General features: G+C 34.6%; 1 pseudogene; it reads left to right on the top strand.

The window, feature by feature from the left end:
* Nucleotides 1-4,899: 4,899 nt before the first annotated feature.
* LOC149793749 (fibrinogen C domain-containing protein 1-A pseudogene) lies at nucleotides 4,900-6,005 on the top strand (annotated as a pseudogene).
* The last annotated feature ends 5,997 nt before the right edge of the window (nucleotides 6,006-12,002 follow it).

Consider the following 12,002-nt stretch of genomic DNA (forward strand, 5'->3'; position numbering starts at 1 on the left):
AACAATCATCCGACGCCCGAGAATTTAAGTAAATATCGTATTCTCCGGACCAAAGCTCGCCGCACAATCAAAGAAAGTAAACGAGCATCATGGAAGAAATATGTTTCCACTTTAAACTCTCGTTCCTCAATTAAGAAAGCTTGGGACACGATCCGCAAAATAAACGAAAAGAGAAAATACTTTTCTTTCCGATATCTGAAACTGAACAATAACAATTTTAGCTCAAAACGTGACATAGCAGATGTTCTTGGTGATACAGTCTCTAAAAATTCCTCATCATCTAATTATTCCGAAGCCTTCCAAAAATTGAAAACTCAGAAAGAAAAGTCACGTTTAAAATTCACATCCAACAACTCGGAAAGTTGCAACCAATTGTTTTCACTATCAGAACTTACGGAGGCTTTAGACAAGGCCCATGATACTTCCGTCGGGCCTGACGAAATACAGTACCAGTTTTTAAAACATCTTCCAGAATCATCTTTAACATCTCTTTTGAAACTCTTCAATGATTTATAGATTACTGGTAATCTACCTAAGATGTGGAAAGAAGCAACAGTAATACCAGTTCCCAAACCCGGTAAAGATAGCGAAGATCCTAACAACTATCGACCTATTGCACTCACAAGCTGCGTGTGCAAAACAATGGAACGAATGATCAATTCTCGGTTTGTATGGTACCTAGAAACTAACAACTTAATATCTCCTTTCGAAAGTGGCTTTCCATATGGACGGAGTACCAACGATCGTTTGGTTAGACTAGAAACATTCATTCGCGATGCATTCATCAAGAAAGAACATTTAGTAGCGGTTTTCTTTGATTTAGAAAAGGCCTATGAAACAGCATGGAAGCACGGGATACTAATAGACCTGCACGATCTAGGTCTAAAAGACTGGCTCTGGGAGCATTTAAAACATCCCGGTGTGAAAGCCTTCTACCTGAGTGAACGAACCACCGTTATCGCATCGTAGAGAACTGCTTTCCGCACAGTATGCTCTCAAATTAAAATCAAACCCTCTGAATCCTGCTTTTTCGGCTGTTTTTCAACCCAAATACAAAACTTTATACGAAAATAAACCAAACGCCATACCTTCCTTTGGCATTAGAATATCCTCCAGCCTTGACACTACAAATATAGATCTTTCTAAAATTCAGAAAACGTCTATCTCCGAAACACCACCCTGGCTAATTAAACAACCAAAAGTACGTTTTACGCTACACGATGGAAAAAAATCCGAAACAAACCCTTCTGTCTTCCACAACTCTCACCATTAACTCCTCACCGAATTTAAAAACTACACCAGAATTTACACTGATGGATCAAAGGATGATGAAAAGGCTACAGCAGCCTTTGTTTGTGGAAATCACACAACGCAAGTTCGCTTACCAAATGGAGCATCAATTTTTACAGCCGAAATCAGAGCAATAGACCTTGCTCTGCAACATATAGAAAAGAAACCTATTTTAAACAGTATCATCTTCTCCGACTCGCTATCAGTGCTCCAGTCACTACACAATAGAAAACTGGAGAACCCATTATTGAAAAACATACTCGTCATAAATACCGAGCTGAGTGTCTCCCACAATATAATGTACTGTTGGTTACCTAGCCACATTGGTATTAAAGGTAACGAAAAAGCAGATCGCGCTGCTAAAATGGCCCTTACTCAAGAACCATCTGATTTTAAAATACCGCATACTGATTTTAAACCTTGTATCAAAAAGTTATTTCGTCAGAAGTGGCAGGCATCAGGGAATGATGCATTGAATAACAAACTGCATGCAATCAAGCCAACTCTAGGAGAATGGACTCCTTCCTACAGAACCATTCGTAGGGAGGAAATACTCATTGCAAGAATCCGAATTGGTCATACTTACATCACCCACTCCCACATACTAAAAGAGAAGACCCACCAGAGTGCGTTTCTTGCAATGAACCATTCACTGTCAAGCACTTTATGATAGAGTGCTTTGACCTGCAACCTACGCGCGATCGTTATTACCTTGTTCATGACATGAAAGAACGTTTTGATACTATAAACATCACTCGTATTATAGAGTTCCTGAAAGCAGTAAATATTTACTCTAAACTCTAACTTTTATGATATCACCTTGTGGAGTTTTATGCAATATATATACCGTCCCATTTTAATACCTTTTCATCATTTTTCATTAACTTAGAATAATTACATCCCCCGTTGATCGGGAAGCTTTATTTTCCACCGTTACCGTCTTACCGTTTTAATTTCAACTATGTTTTTTATATCGCTGGTCGATATGAGACTTTTTATAATTTTTAAAAGATTATACAAACAACATTTTGTTTGGCGCTAAATAGCCTTACAGTGCTGATGCGCCGTTAAAAATAATCAATCAATCAAACAATCAATTTCTACTTTATAAGTAATAATTGACCTCGCAACCATTTGTAAAAGCAACCTGAATTGAAAGCAATAAGGTTAATTGTTTCTTTCACTATATTCAGCACAACGTACTCTTGGGATAATACAGGAATTTTTCATTCAGTAATACACCTTCGTACAAATTAATTTGGATCTAGTTTTGTCTTCGCATAAAGGTGTTTGAAGACTAGATATATCACACAATCGTTACTTAATACATGTTGTTCAAATTGTGGACGGTGTCAAATCATCATTACATCATTTGAAACATATGTTCATTCTTTATTTGTAGCTTCTTCTTGCAATCTTTTCTTTTTTGTTACTCCTTAAATTTCAGAATAAGCCATAGATTTTGGATTTCTAAAAAATCAACAGCCCTGCAATAAAAGGAAAGCTTTTAAGGGAAGTTATGCAATCCATAGGCTCTCAGTAAGACATGAAGTGAACACTTAAGATATTGTAAAAAAAATTCATTAACCGGACAAAGTACCATAATATTATTGTGACGTTCTAGAATGGTGTAGTTTTGAGGAATATGGAAAACTGGTATGATACGGAAGACAAGTCCATATCATATTTGCTTATTAGTACATGGGACTAAACTTCTCTGGTACACTTATTAGGAAAAAAGTAAAGGAAGAATACCCATTACACGCAAAGTGTCCACAAACATGGATTATTGTGTACAATACATTAGGCATATTTGAACTGTTATTAATATGATCCCATTCATATTGATAGATGCCGCTGATATCTGGCTACAATATTCATAAGCAATTGAAAACGTAAATGGTAAGAGTTTTACTAGATATGGAATCTTCCAAGAAAACAAACATACTCCCTGCTGCCACTAGGAGAATACTGACCAAGTACGTCTGTATTTTACCTATTACTGTAAATTAATACTGGATTATGCTGGATGGTAATTGATATCCATGACAATGCAATGAACACTGAAAATAACTGGATAAACCAGGTAAGTCGAAATGTGTTACAAATTTTAATAGCATACACTTCACTTATGATTTGGGTTATAATAGGTACGTATAGGCAGTAGGTGATGACAAAGTTGTCCTATTTTACCTATTACTGTAAATGTAATATTTACCATCTGAAAATACCATAAAGACAATTTAATTCAGAAATGGAATTCAGCCGTAATCAAATGACATAAAACATCCCACTACAGTTGCATTACACGAAGCCATTGAGTAACCAACGCATCTCTTAATGGCTTTCGAGTAGCGTATATACTGAGCATTGTGTGCGTGTGAGTGTGAGACAGAAGGCAAATATCATGTTTCACAATGCCCATTTTATTCAGATCGTGAAAACAGATTCCCCACAGGGATTTTCTCAAACGAATTCAGGCGTAATATCTCATCTTGCACCATATGTCATTTCAGCATCCCAGAGAAGAGCTTCAATGGAAATAGCATTCACTAATAAGTACTTTTCACACCATATTTCCTTCACCCATATGTGATATATATTTAATATTTTTCCAATGTCGTCTTGAAAAGTATTTCTACTATGGATTCTTCACTTTTTCGCTTTTTTCATTTCACTGTTACAATTGTAATTGTTGAACCATTGTTATGCAAGTGTCGGTTTATGCTCCACATTTCCAAAACTCCCATGTCATGGACATTGCAATGGATACAATCTGCAGCAGTAGGTATATAATCGAAATATTAGCAGCCGTTCTCATTGATAACTTATTTTAACTTCTAGTGAATGGATAGCAAAATGACCATTATTTTTCTTTGGTTTTCAACGATTGCAATACCTCAGTCACAATGCATGTCAAAAATGATGTGTACGATATAAAACTATAAGAGTGTTCACCCGCAGCAGAAGGAGCTTTTCATTATTTTGTTTTGATTATATTGTTAGCCCAAAGTTGATGATATTACGTGTCCACATAAGGCAGAAAAGAATGAGGCGACAGGTTGTATTTCAAAACCTAGTTAATATTTTTTCCCATTATTAGTGATTTAGTACGGAACTTAATATTATATAGCAAGCAAAATGTCATCCAAAGCAGTTTATGAAGGCCAAGAGATAGTACCGATAGCTCTGTAGGTTTCATTTCTATGAAAATATGAAAATATTAGTCCTGGTGTATATTGAACTAGCTTTTAGCTGCAGTGTTTAGTTATGTTACTTCTGTATGCCAGAACTTAATTTCCTATTTGAGTATCACTATTCGTAGTGAGGTTAATTAGTGCAACTCACTGTGTTAGTTGGGCTGCAATTCCCCTCATTGAAGAAAAAATACTTTCTCGTCTAGAAAAATAGTTATATTTTATGCTTACAAAGTCTATTCGGATGAATTTATAGTAGACTGTTTACATCCTTCTTAGCATTCTTACCCAATGAAATCAATGCGTCGAATCGGATAATTATTATTCAAGCAACACCCCCTTTTTGTGTATTCCCACTTATGTTTCGTATAAATATGGACAGCCCTCTTAAACATTTCCACATCCAGCTATATGCTAGAAAAATCCTTAACTGAGAATGTTTTGTTCAGTGTTCTTTACCATGACAATGGTTCGCTTATTCTTCGCTTTCCTGACGTTCTCTAAATTGCTTACAAGCGGACATCCTCAAATTAATTGTGGAAACGTCACTTCATCTACATGCCAAAATGTCTCTTTTGGAAAACCAATTGACTGCCAGGACATTTACCAAATGGGTTTTACAAAGACTGGAGGCTACATTATTTATCCCAAAGGACATCCTAATGGTATCTACGTTCGATGTGACATGCGTACAGCCGGTGGAAGATGGACTGTCATTCAGAGAAGAATCAGCGGAGATGTTGATTTCTTTCGTGAGTGGATTGATTATAAAGAGGGTTTTGGTGATCCAAATGGAAACATGTGGCTCGGAAATGACAATATACATGACCTCACGGCTCAGGCCGATTACCAGCTGCATATAAACTTGGCTGTTTCAAATACAAATACCAGCTTTGCCATGTATGATACTTTCTCGGTTGGAGACGAAAGTAGTGGATATCGTCTCATCGTAAAAGGCTACAGTGGAACAGCAGGCGACTCTTTCTCTTATCATTCTGATATGAAATTCACCACCAAGGATTGGGACAAGGACAAAGACAATTCTTCAAATTGTGCCAGTATATACAAAGGCGGTTGGTGGTACAATACTTGCCATACTTCAAACTTAAATGGAATCTACGGATCCACCAATTTTGGTGAAGGAATAAATTGGTTTGCATATGCCGGATATCATACATCCATGTTACATGCAGACATGAAAATAAGGAGAAAAGTTTCACAGTAAGAATGATACAAAATTATAAAGATGTCGCGGGAATAAAAAATATTTGTACAAATAGGGTAATGCAAACTGATGTAGGTCCATATTGATTCGTGTTAATCGCGACTTTCGCAATACACCACTTTAGTTATTTCAATATTCCTTCTTCATAAAGGGACGCAGTTATGATCAATTTATAGAACCTTTTAATTTTGCTGTCAGTATTTGGTTTGAAACGGATGCAATTTTAATTTGTTTGTCTGAATGGAGATAGTTTAAAATTAATAAGTATATTTTATTGAAAGTATGATACTACATGTTTATTTTGTTTGTTTTGTTTTCTTATTATTATTCCCAAATTTTACTTTCACTATTTTGATGCTAATTAAAATAAACAGAACATGCGTTACATATACGATTGCAAATAACATCCTAGTTCCCTCCCCTCCCATACCGACCTAACGGATCGATCAAATGTTATAGAAACGTTTTGCATATTTATATATCCATTTCAATTATTATCGAAAGTTGAAACTCTTTTTGAATGGCAACGAAATTCCCTGTTCTTTTAATGGATTTACACATGCATGAAAACGTACAATCTTGAGTCCACGATCGGAATAAGAATAATATCTGCATATATACATATATTTCAACAAGCACCTTCCTTAGCATCTCAGTTAACAATATTGTTGTGTATTGCAAAATGTGGTAAAATATTACATTTTAAGAAAAGATAAAAGATATAATATTCATCCATATGTTCTGTGCTGCATAAGTATGCGTGTAAAACATAGTTTCGTACAAGCAATGAAACATGAGCAGCTTAGGTTCTTTTGTTGGGGAATGGTTGCTGTGTTTAGACTCCTGAGAGTTTTTAAAGGAATATAAAGAGGACTTAGGAGACAATTGTTTTCCTGGAGTCGAACCTTTCGGTTGATGTCCTTGATTCATTCAGATCCCGTAACCGTAATTGTGACGTAACAGAAAGTTACTATATTAGGTAAAATCAGACCCATATGACTCTTTGGCATACTCGAGTGCATTGCTAACTAGGATTATCCACGAAGAATATGTAACACAATGTACAAAAAATTCCATTTTCATCATTTATGAAAGAAGACAAATAGCGTAAAAAGGTACACAAAATCTGAAAGTAACAAATCCAGAAATAATGTTAAGTACCGGAAAATTTACAACGATGCTAAAATGCAGTCCAGTATACAACACTGATCGCCTTTCTCAGTTAATCAAGAAGTTCAAAGTTATTAGTTTCACACAAAAAAAATATAAGTTATTATACTTTGCGCAGATTCCGTATTTAAATCTCCGAAATTTCTAAAGTTTCATGAACTTCAATATCATTGGGTTGGCGCTTTCACAGTTGCGATATAATAATAATAATAATAATAATAATAATAATAATAATAATAATAATAATAATAATAATAATAATGATAATAATAATGAGGACTTTGTATAGCACCTAATCTTTAGAAGCTCGAAGCGCTTTACAACTTTAGACAACACCTATAAGATAAAAACATATAATAATATTATTACAAAAACAAACAACATGAAATTAGAAAAAAATTAAAAAATAAAAAACATACTGAAAATATTTCAGGTAGGAAACATTATTAAGTCTTTACGTTTGTTCTTGCAGTCCAAATAAGTGAGTTTTGAGAGCCCTATTGAATGTCATCATTGTGTCTTTGTGTCTAAGTTAAGTTGTCAATTCATTCCACGTTGCTGGGCCCTGGTATGCAAAAGAACGCTGTCCATATGATTGTCAGAAGAGGAGCTTAAATATCTTGCTGGTGTGTACACATGGGTGAGGTCAGATAGGTATGTTGGACTAGAGTCCGACAGTGAAACGTAGCACAGAGAACAAATTTTGTGTTTGATTCTGGATCCAATGGATAGCCAGTGTAGGGTACACAACAGCGGGGAGGTGTGCTCTGGTCGTGATACTCTTAGTATGATAGGAGGAGCTGTGTTTTGAACGTTTTGACGTTTTTGGAGTAGATATTGAAATGAACCAGACAGAACTGACTTACAAAAGTCCAGTCTTGGAAGTACTAATGAGCACACAAGTGTTACGAACTTAAAGCTACTTTTTCTAATGATTGATTTCAAAATTATTAATGAATATCCGACTTCTTTTCTTGTTTGAACTTTGATCAAAAACTCGTTAGAAAGCGAAAATACTCAAAGGCTCCCGAATGCCTATCCCTACATAAATATCGTGACAAAATACACTCTGTACATCAAACAGTGGGTATAGTCAGAAATTACAAGAGCATGGTTGTGTAGCACAGTTATTCAGAATTTACTATCAGCGCATGTGAAATTTTGGAAACCTTCTTCGTTGTGGTCTAATAGTTCAGTGGCCAGTTCAGTTCAGCGCCTTGTTCAGTGAGCAATATCACAAGTCAAAGGGACATACGATTATTTTTGTGTGGATGGGTTGAGTGTGTGAAAATAACAGAAAAAGCTAAGGCCATCTCGGGCAAGTAGATTTTAAGTCAATCCGACAAGTTAAGCTTGAGCCAATAAGAAATAAAAAGAGGTTTTGTAAAAACTTGTACATGACACCAGTCACGACGCTGAAAGTACAAGTGTTCATACTCATAGTTAGTGTTTCTCGATATATCTTAAATATGCTTTCTGGCTGAAGTACAAATAATGTGAAAGAAAATAATAATATAAATTTTGTTTCACTAACGTAAATTATCAAACATTTCTCATTCTTACCACTTTTAGTCAGTACCTTTTAATATTCTCTCTCTTTCTGTCTGTCTGTATGTCTCTCTCCCTCTCTGTAGGCTATGTTCATTCTGTCTGTCTTTCTTCCGTCTTCTTTGCTTGATTTCTTTCTGGCTGTATGTATCTTGTTTTGCCCTATCTCTAAGGACCCGATGACATTAGTTTGTTAATTTGGATGGGATCTGTGTTCATGAGGTGAGATTACTGCAATATTTAGATGTGTATATCAAATGCATAGTAAAATAGATCTTTATGGATCATAATTTGTTAAGATAAAAATCTCCCCGTTTTGATGGTAAAAGTCATATGTACCTGTTTTGTATGTTTTACAAGAGAGAGAGAGAGAGAGAGTGTGTGTGTGTGTGTGTGTGTGTGTGTGTGTATGTGACTCTTCTTGAAAACAGATTCACATCAATGACTTTCTTGGAAAGAAATACCCTTGTTGTATCCACGTTTATGCGGTAAAAATTCACGCAGTTTTGCTGTCGGATTGCACACTTTGCTTCAGAAATACTCACCGAAGATGGCATCAAGAAGAGCTAACAGGATTGAAATCATTTATGTAAACATTGACAAATATGTATGAAATATTTTATTTTTAACAGAGAGCGCAATATCGATATACATGTAAGTTAATGGCTAGTCCAACGTTCAGAACACATTTCGCCAAATTAGAACGGATATTATACACTGTTTAAGATATTCTAGTCGTTCATCTATTATTGTATATTTAACTTATATTTAATTCTGAGCCATTCAAATTTGGAGAAGAAATACATAGGAAAAAATCAACATTGATTTTAATTCATTCGAATGTGGCTAGAAGCATAATAACGAATAGTCTATATGGTAACAAAATACAATAACATCCTCTCCTCCAATCATCCACGTTAAAGTTAAATCCAAGAAGACAAGCTTGAGCCAATAGGAAATGAAAATAAGATTTGTAAGAACTTGTACATGACACCAGCTAAGATGCTGAAAATACAATTGTTCATACTCTTATTCAGTGTTTATCGATGTATCTTAAATGTGCATGCTAGCTGAAGTACAAATAATGTGAAACAAAACAATAATATAAATTTCGTTTGACTCAAAAGTAAATCATTGAACACTTCTCATTCTTTCCTGGTTTAGTCAGTACCTTTTTATATTCTCTCTCTCTCTCTCTCTCTCTCTCTCGATCTCTCTCTCTCGATCTGTCGACATTGTCCTCTCTCTGCCTTTCTTCCTTCTTGTTTGCTTGATTACTTTCTGGCTTTAAGTTCCTTGTTTTGCCCTATCTCTAAGGGCCCGATGACAACAGTCATTAGTGTTTTAATAGCGATGGGAACTGTGTTTATGAGGTGAGATTACTGCAATATTTAGATGTATATATCAAATGCGTAGCAAAATTAATCTGTTTCCCCCATTATTTGTTAAAATAAAAACGTCCCCGTTTTCATGGTCTAAATCATATGTCCATTTTGTAGGTTTCACAAGAACGTGTGTGTGTGTGTGTGTGTGTGTGTGTGTGTGTGTTTGGCAGAAGAGTCAGGTAGAATATGCTTGTCATCCTTCACAATGCCCATCTTATTCAGATCTTGAAAACAGATTCACACCGATGACTTTCATGGTAAGACATATTCTTATTAGGAAACCTTGTATTCTTTAACAACGTTTAATAATCTACTCGTAATATCTCCACTTGTATCATACGTCTTGTTCGCATCCTTTAGAAGATTTTAAATGGACGCATAATTATCTAATTATTCTTGTCATTAACAACATATTTCTTTCCTGTATATGTGATATGACAGCAATTCAATGTTATTTCCATATCATCTTGCCATGTATTTCTGATACTGGTTCTTCACGCGTTTGCTTGTTTCATTTCACTGTTACAATTCGATTGCTGGAACATTATTATGCAATTGGTGAAATACATGCTTATGTTCTTCATTTCCAAACAACTCTTATCGTGATAATTCAAATAGTTAGTATCTGCAGCAGTAGGTAGATAAGGAAAACATTAGCAGCAGTTACCTTTCTCATTTTCAATTTGTTTCATATTCTAGTGAATGGATGACAAAATGACCAAATTATCCTCTTAAAGTTTGCAATGCCTCAGTTACAATACATGACAAGAATGTTGTACAGGAGATAAAGTCAATGAAAGATTTCACCACCAGCAAATATAGATGTTATTTATGTACTTTTAGTTTTGATTATATTACGACCCCAACATTGTTGAAAGTACATGTCCAAATAACGTAGAAAAGAACGAGGCGACATATTATATGTCCAACCCTAGTCAAAATCCTCCTTTTCCTTTATTTATCATATAAAACTAACACGGTGCTGCTTGTGAAATCCTCAGTGTTTCTGCAAGTTCAATATTTAGCTGGAAATGTAATGTATTTAAATACTAGTGATTTGGTATGCGACTTAATATTATAACGCTAACAGATTTTTCATACAAAGTATTCTAGGAAGGCCAAGAGATAACACCAACAACTCTGGGGGTTTCGTTTCTAGAAAAATATAAAATTATTAATTATAGTGCATATAATTTATCGACTATTCACCTAGAGTGTTTCGGTATCTCATAATCAATGGCATGATGACAAGGCCGATTCAGATGAATTTATAATGAATTGTTCATATCGGTCTTAGCATCGCGTCGACATGGATAATTAGTATTTAAATCCCACCCCTTTTTGTATTGCCACTTATGCATCTTAAAAACATGGACACACTTGTTAAACATTTCCTTATCCAGCTATACACTAGAACAATTTCTTAATGATAATGTTTTGTTCAATGGTCTTTACGTATACTCCATTTCTTTTATGCTTAATTTTATTTTTTCAGCAGTAAGATTAAAGAACTTGAAAATAAAGTTATTTTTATTTTGAAATGCGAAATGGTTACTTATTGATTCTTCTCAAGTAATTGCTCAGGACGCTGTATGCTGCATTTCAGAGGAGGAAACGTTAATACTTCTAGTATTTATATCACACGCTGACTGAAGATGTCATCTTCTATGTCACGTTCAAATGGTTAAAACAGAGTTCTCTTCCATATAGTGTGCATATGTTTCTTTTACGCTATAAATTTAAGGCACTGAGTTTTGTATAATGTCTGTTGAGGATGTAAGTGTTGAAAAGTTTAAATTGTCAATATTAAAATTGACTAAAATTCTGAACGATCCTGCTTTACTGGTTTAATGACAATCTCTTCCATCTATAGAGTGTAACTTGTATTTATCTCAGCATATATTAGCATAAATGTATCCGAAAATTGCAGCTCATTAAATTATATATATTGCTTTTCTTAGTGTTATTCACTTACAAAATTAGCTGTTAATGCATTCATTACTTCAAATACAAATATATTATCAATTACAAGTTTACATTTAAAACATTCAGTTAATATGATTTAGACATGATACTCATGGCTACGTTAATTGTCCATCTTTGATTCAATTTTGAATATCTTTCTCCTTTCTATCGGTATTAATTTCATCAAGACTAACACTTAACGCATGTCTTTCTATCCATTTC

This window comes from Sinohyriopsis cumingii, chromosome 8 (assembly GCF_028554795.1).
Source record: "Sinohyriopsis cumingii isolate HCF-2022 chromosome 8, ASM2855479v2, whole genome shotgun sequence".
NCBI lineage: Eukaryota > Metazoa > Mollusca > Bivalvia > Unionida > Unionidae > Sinohyriopsis > Sinohyriopsis cumingii.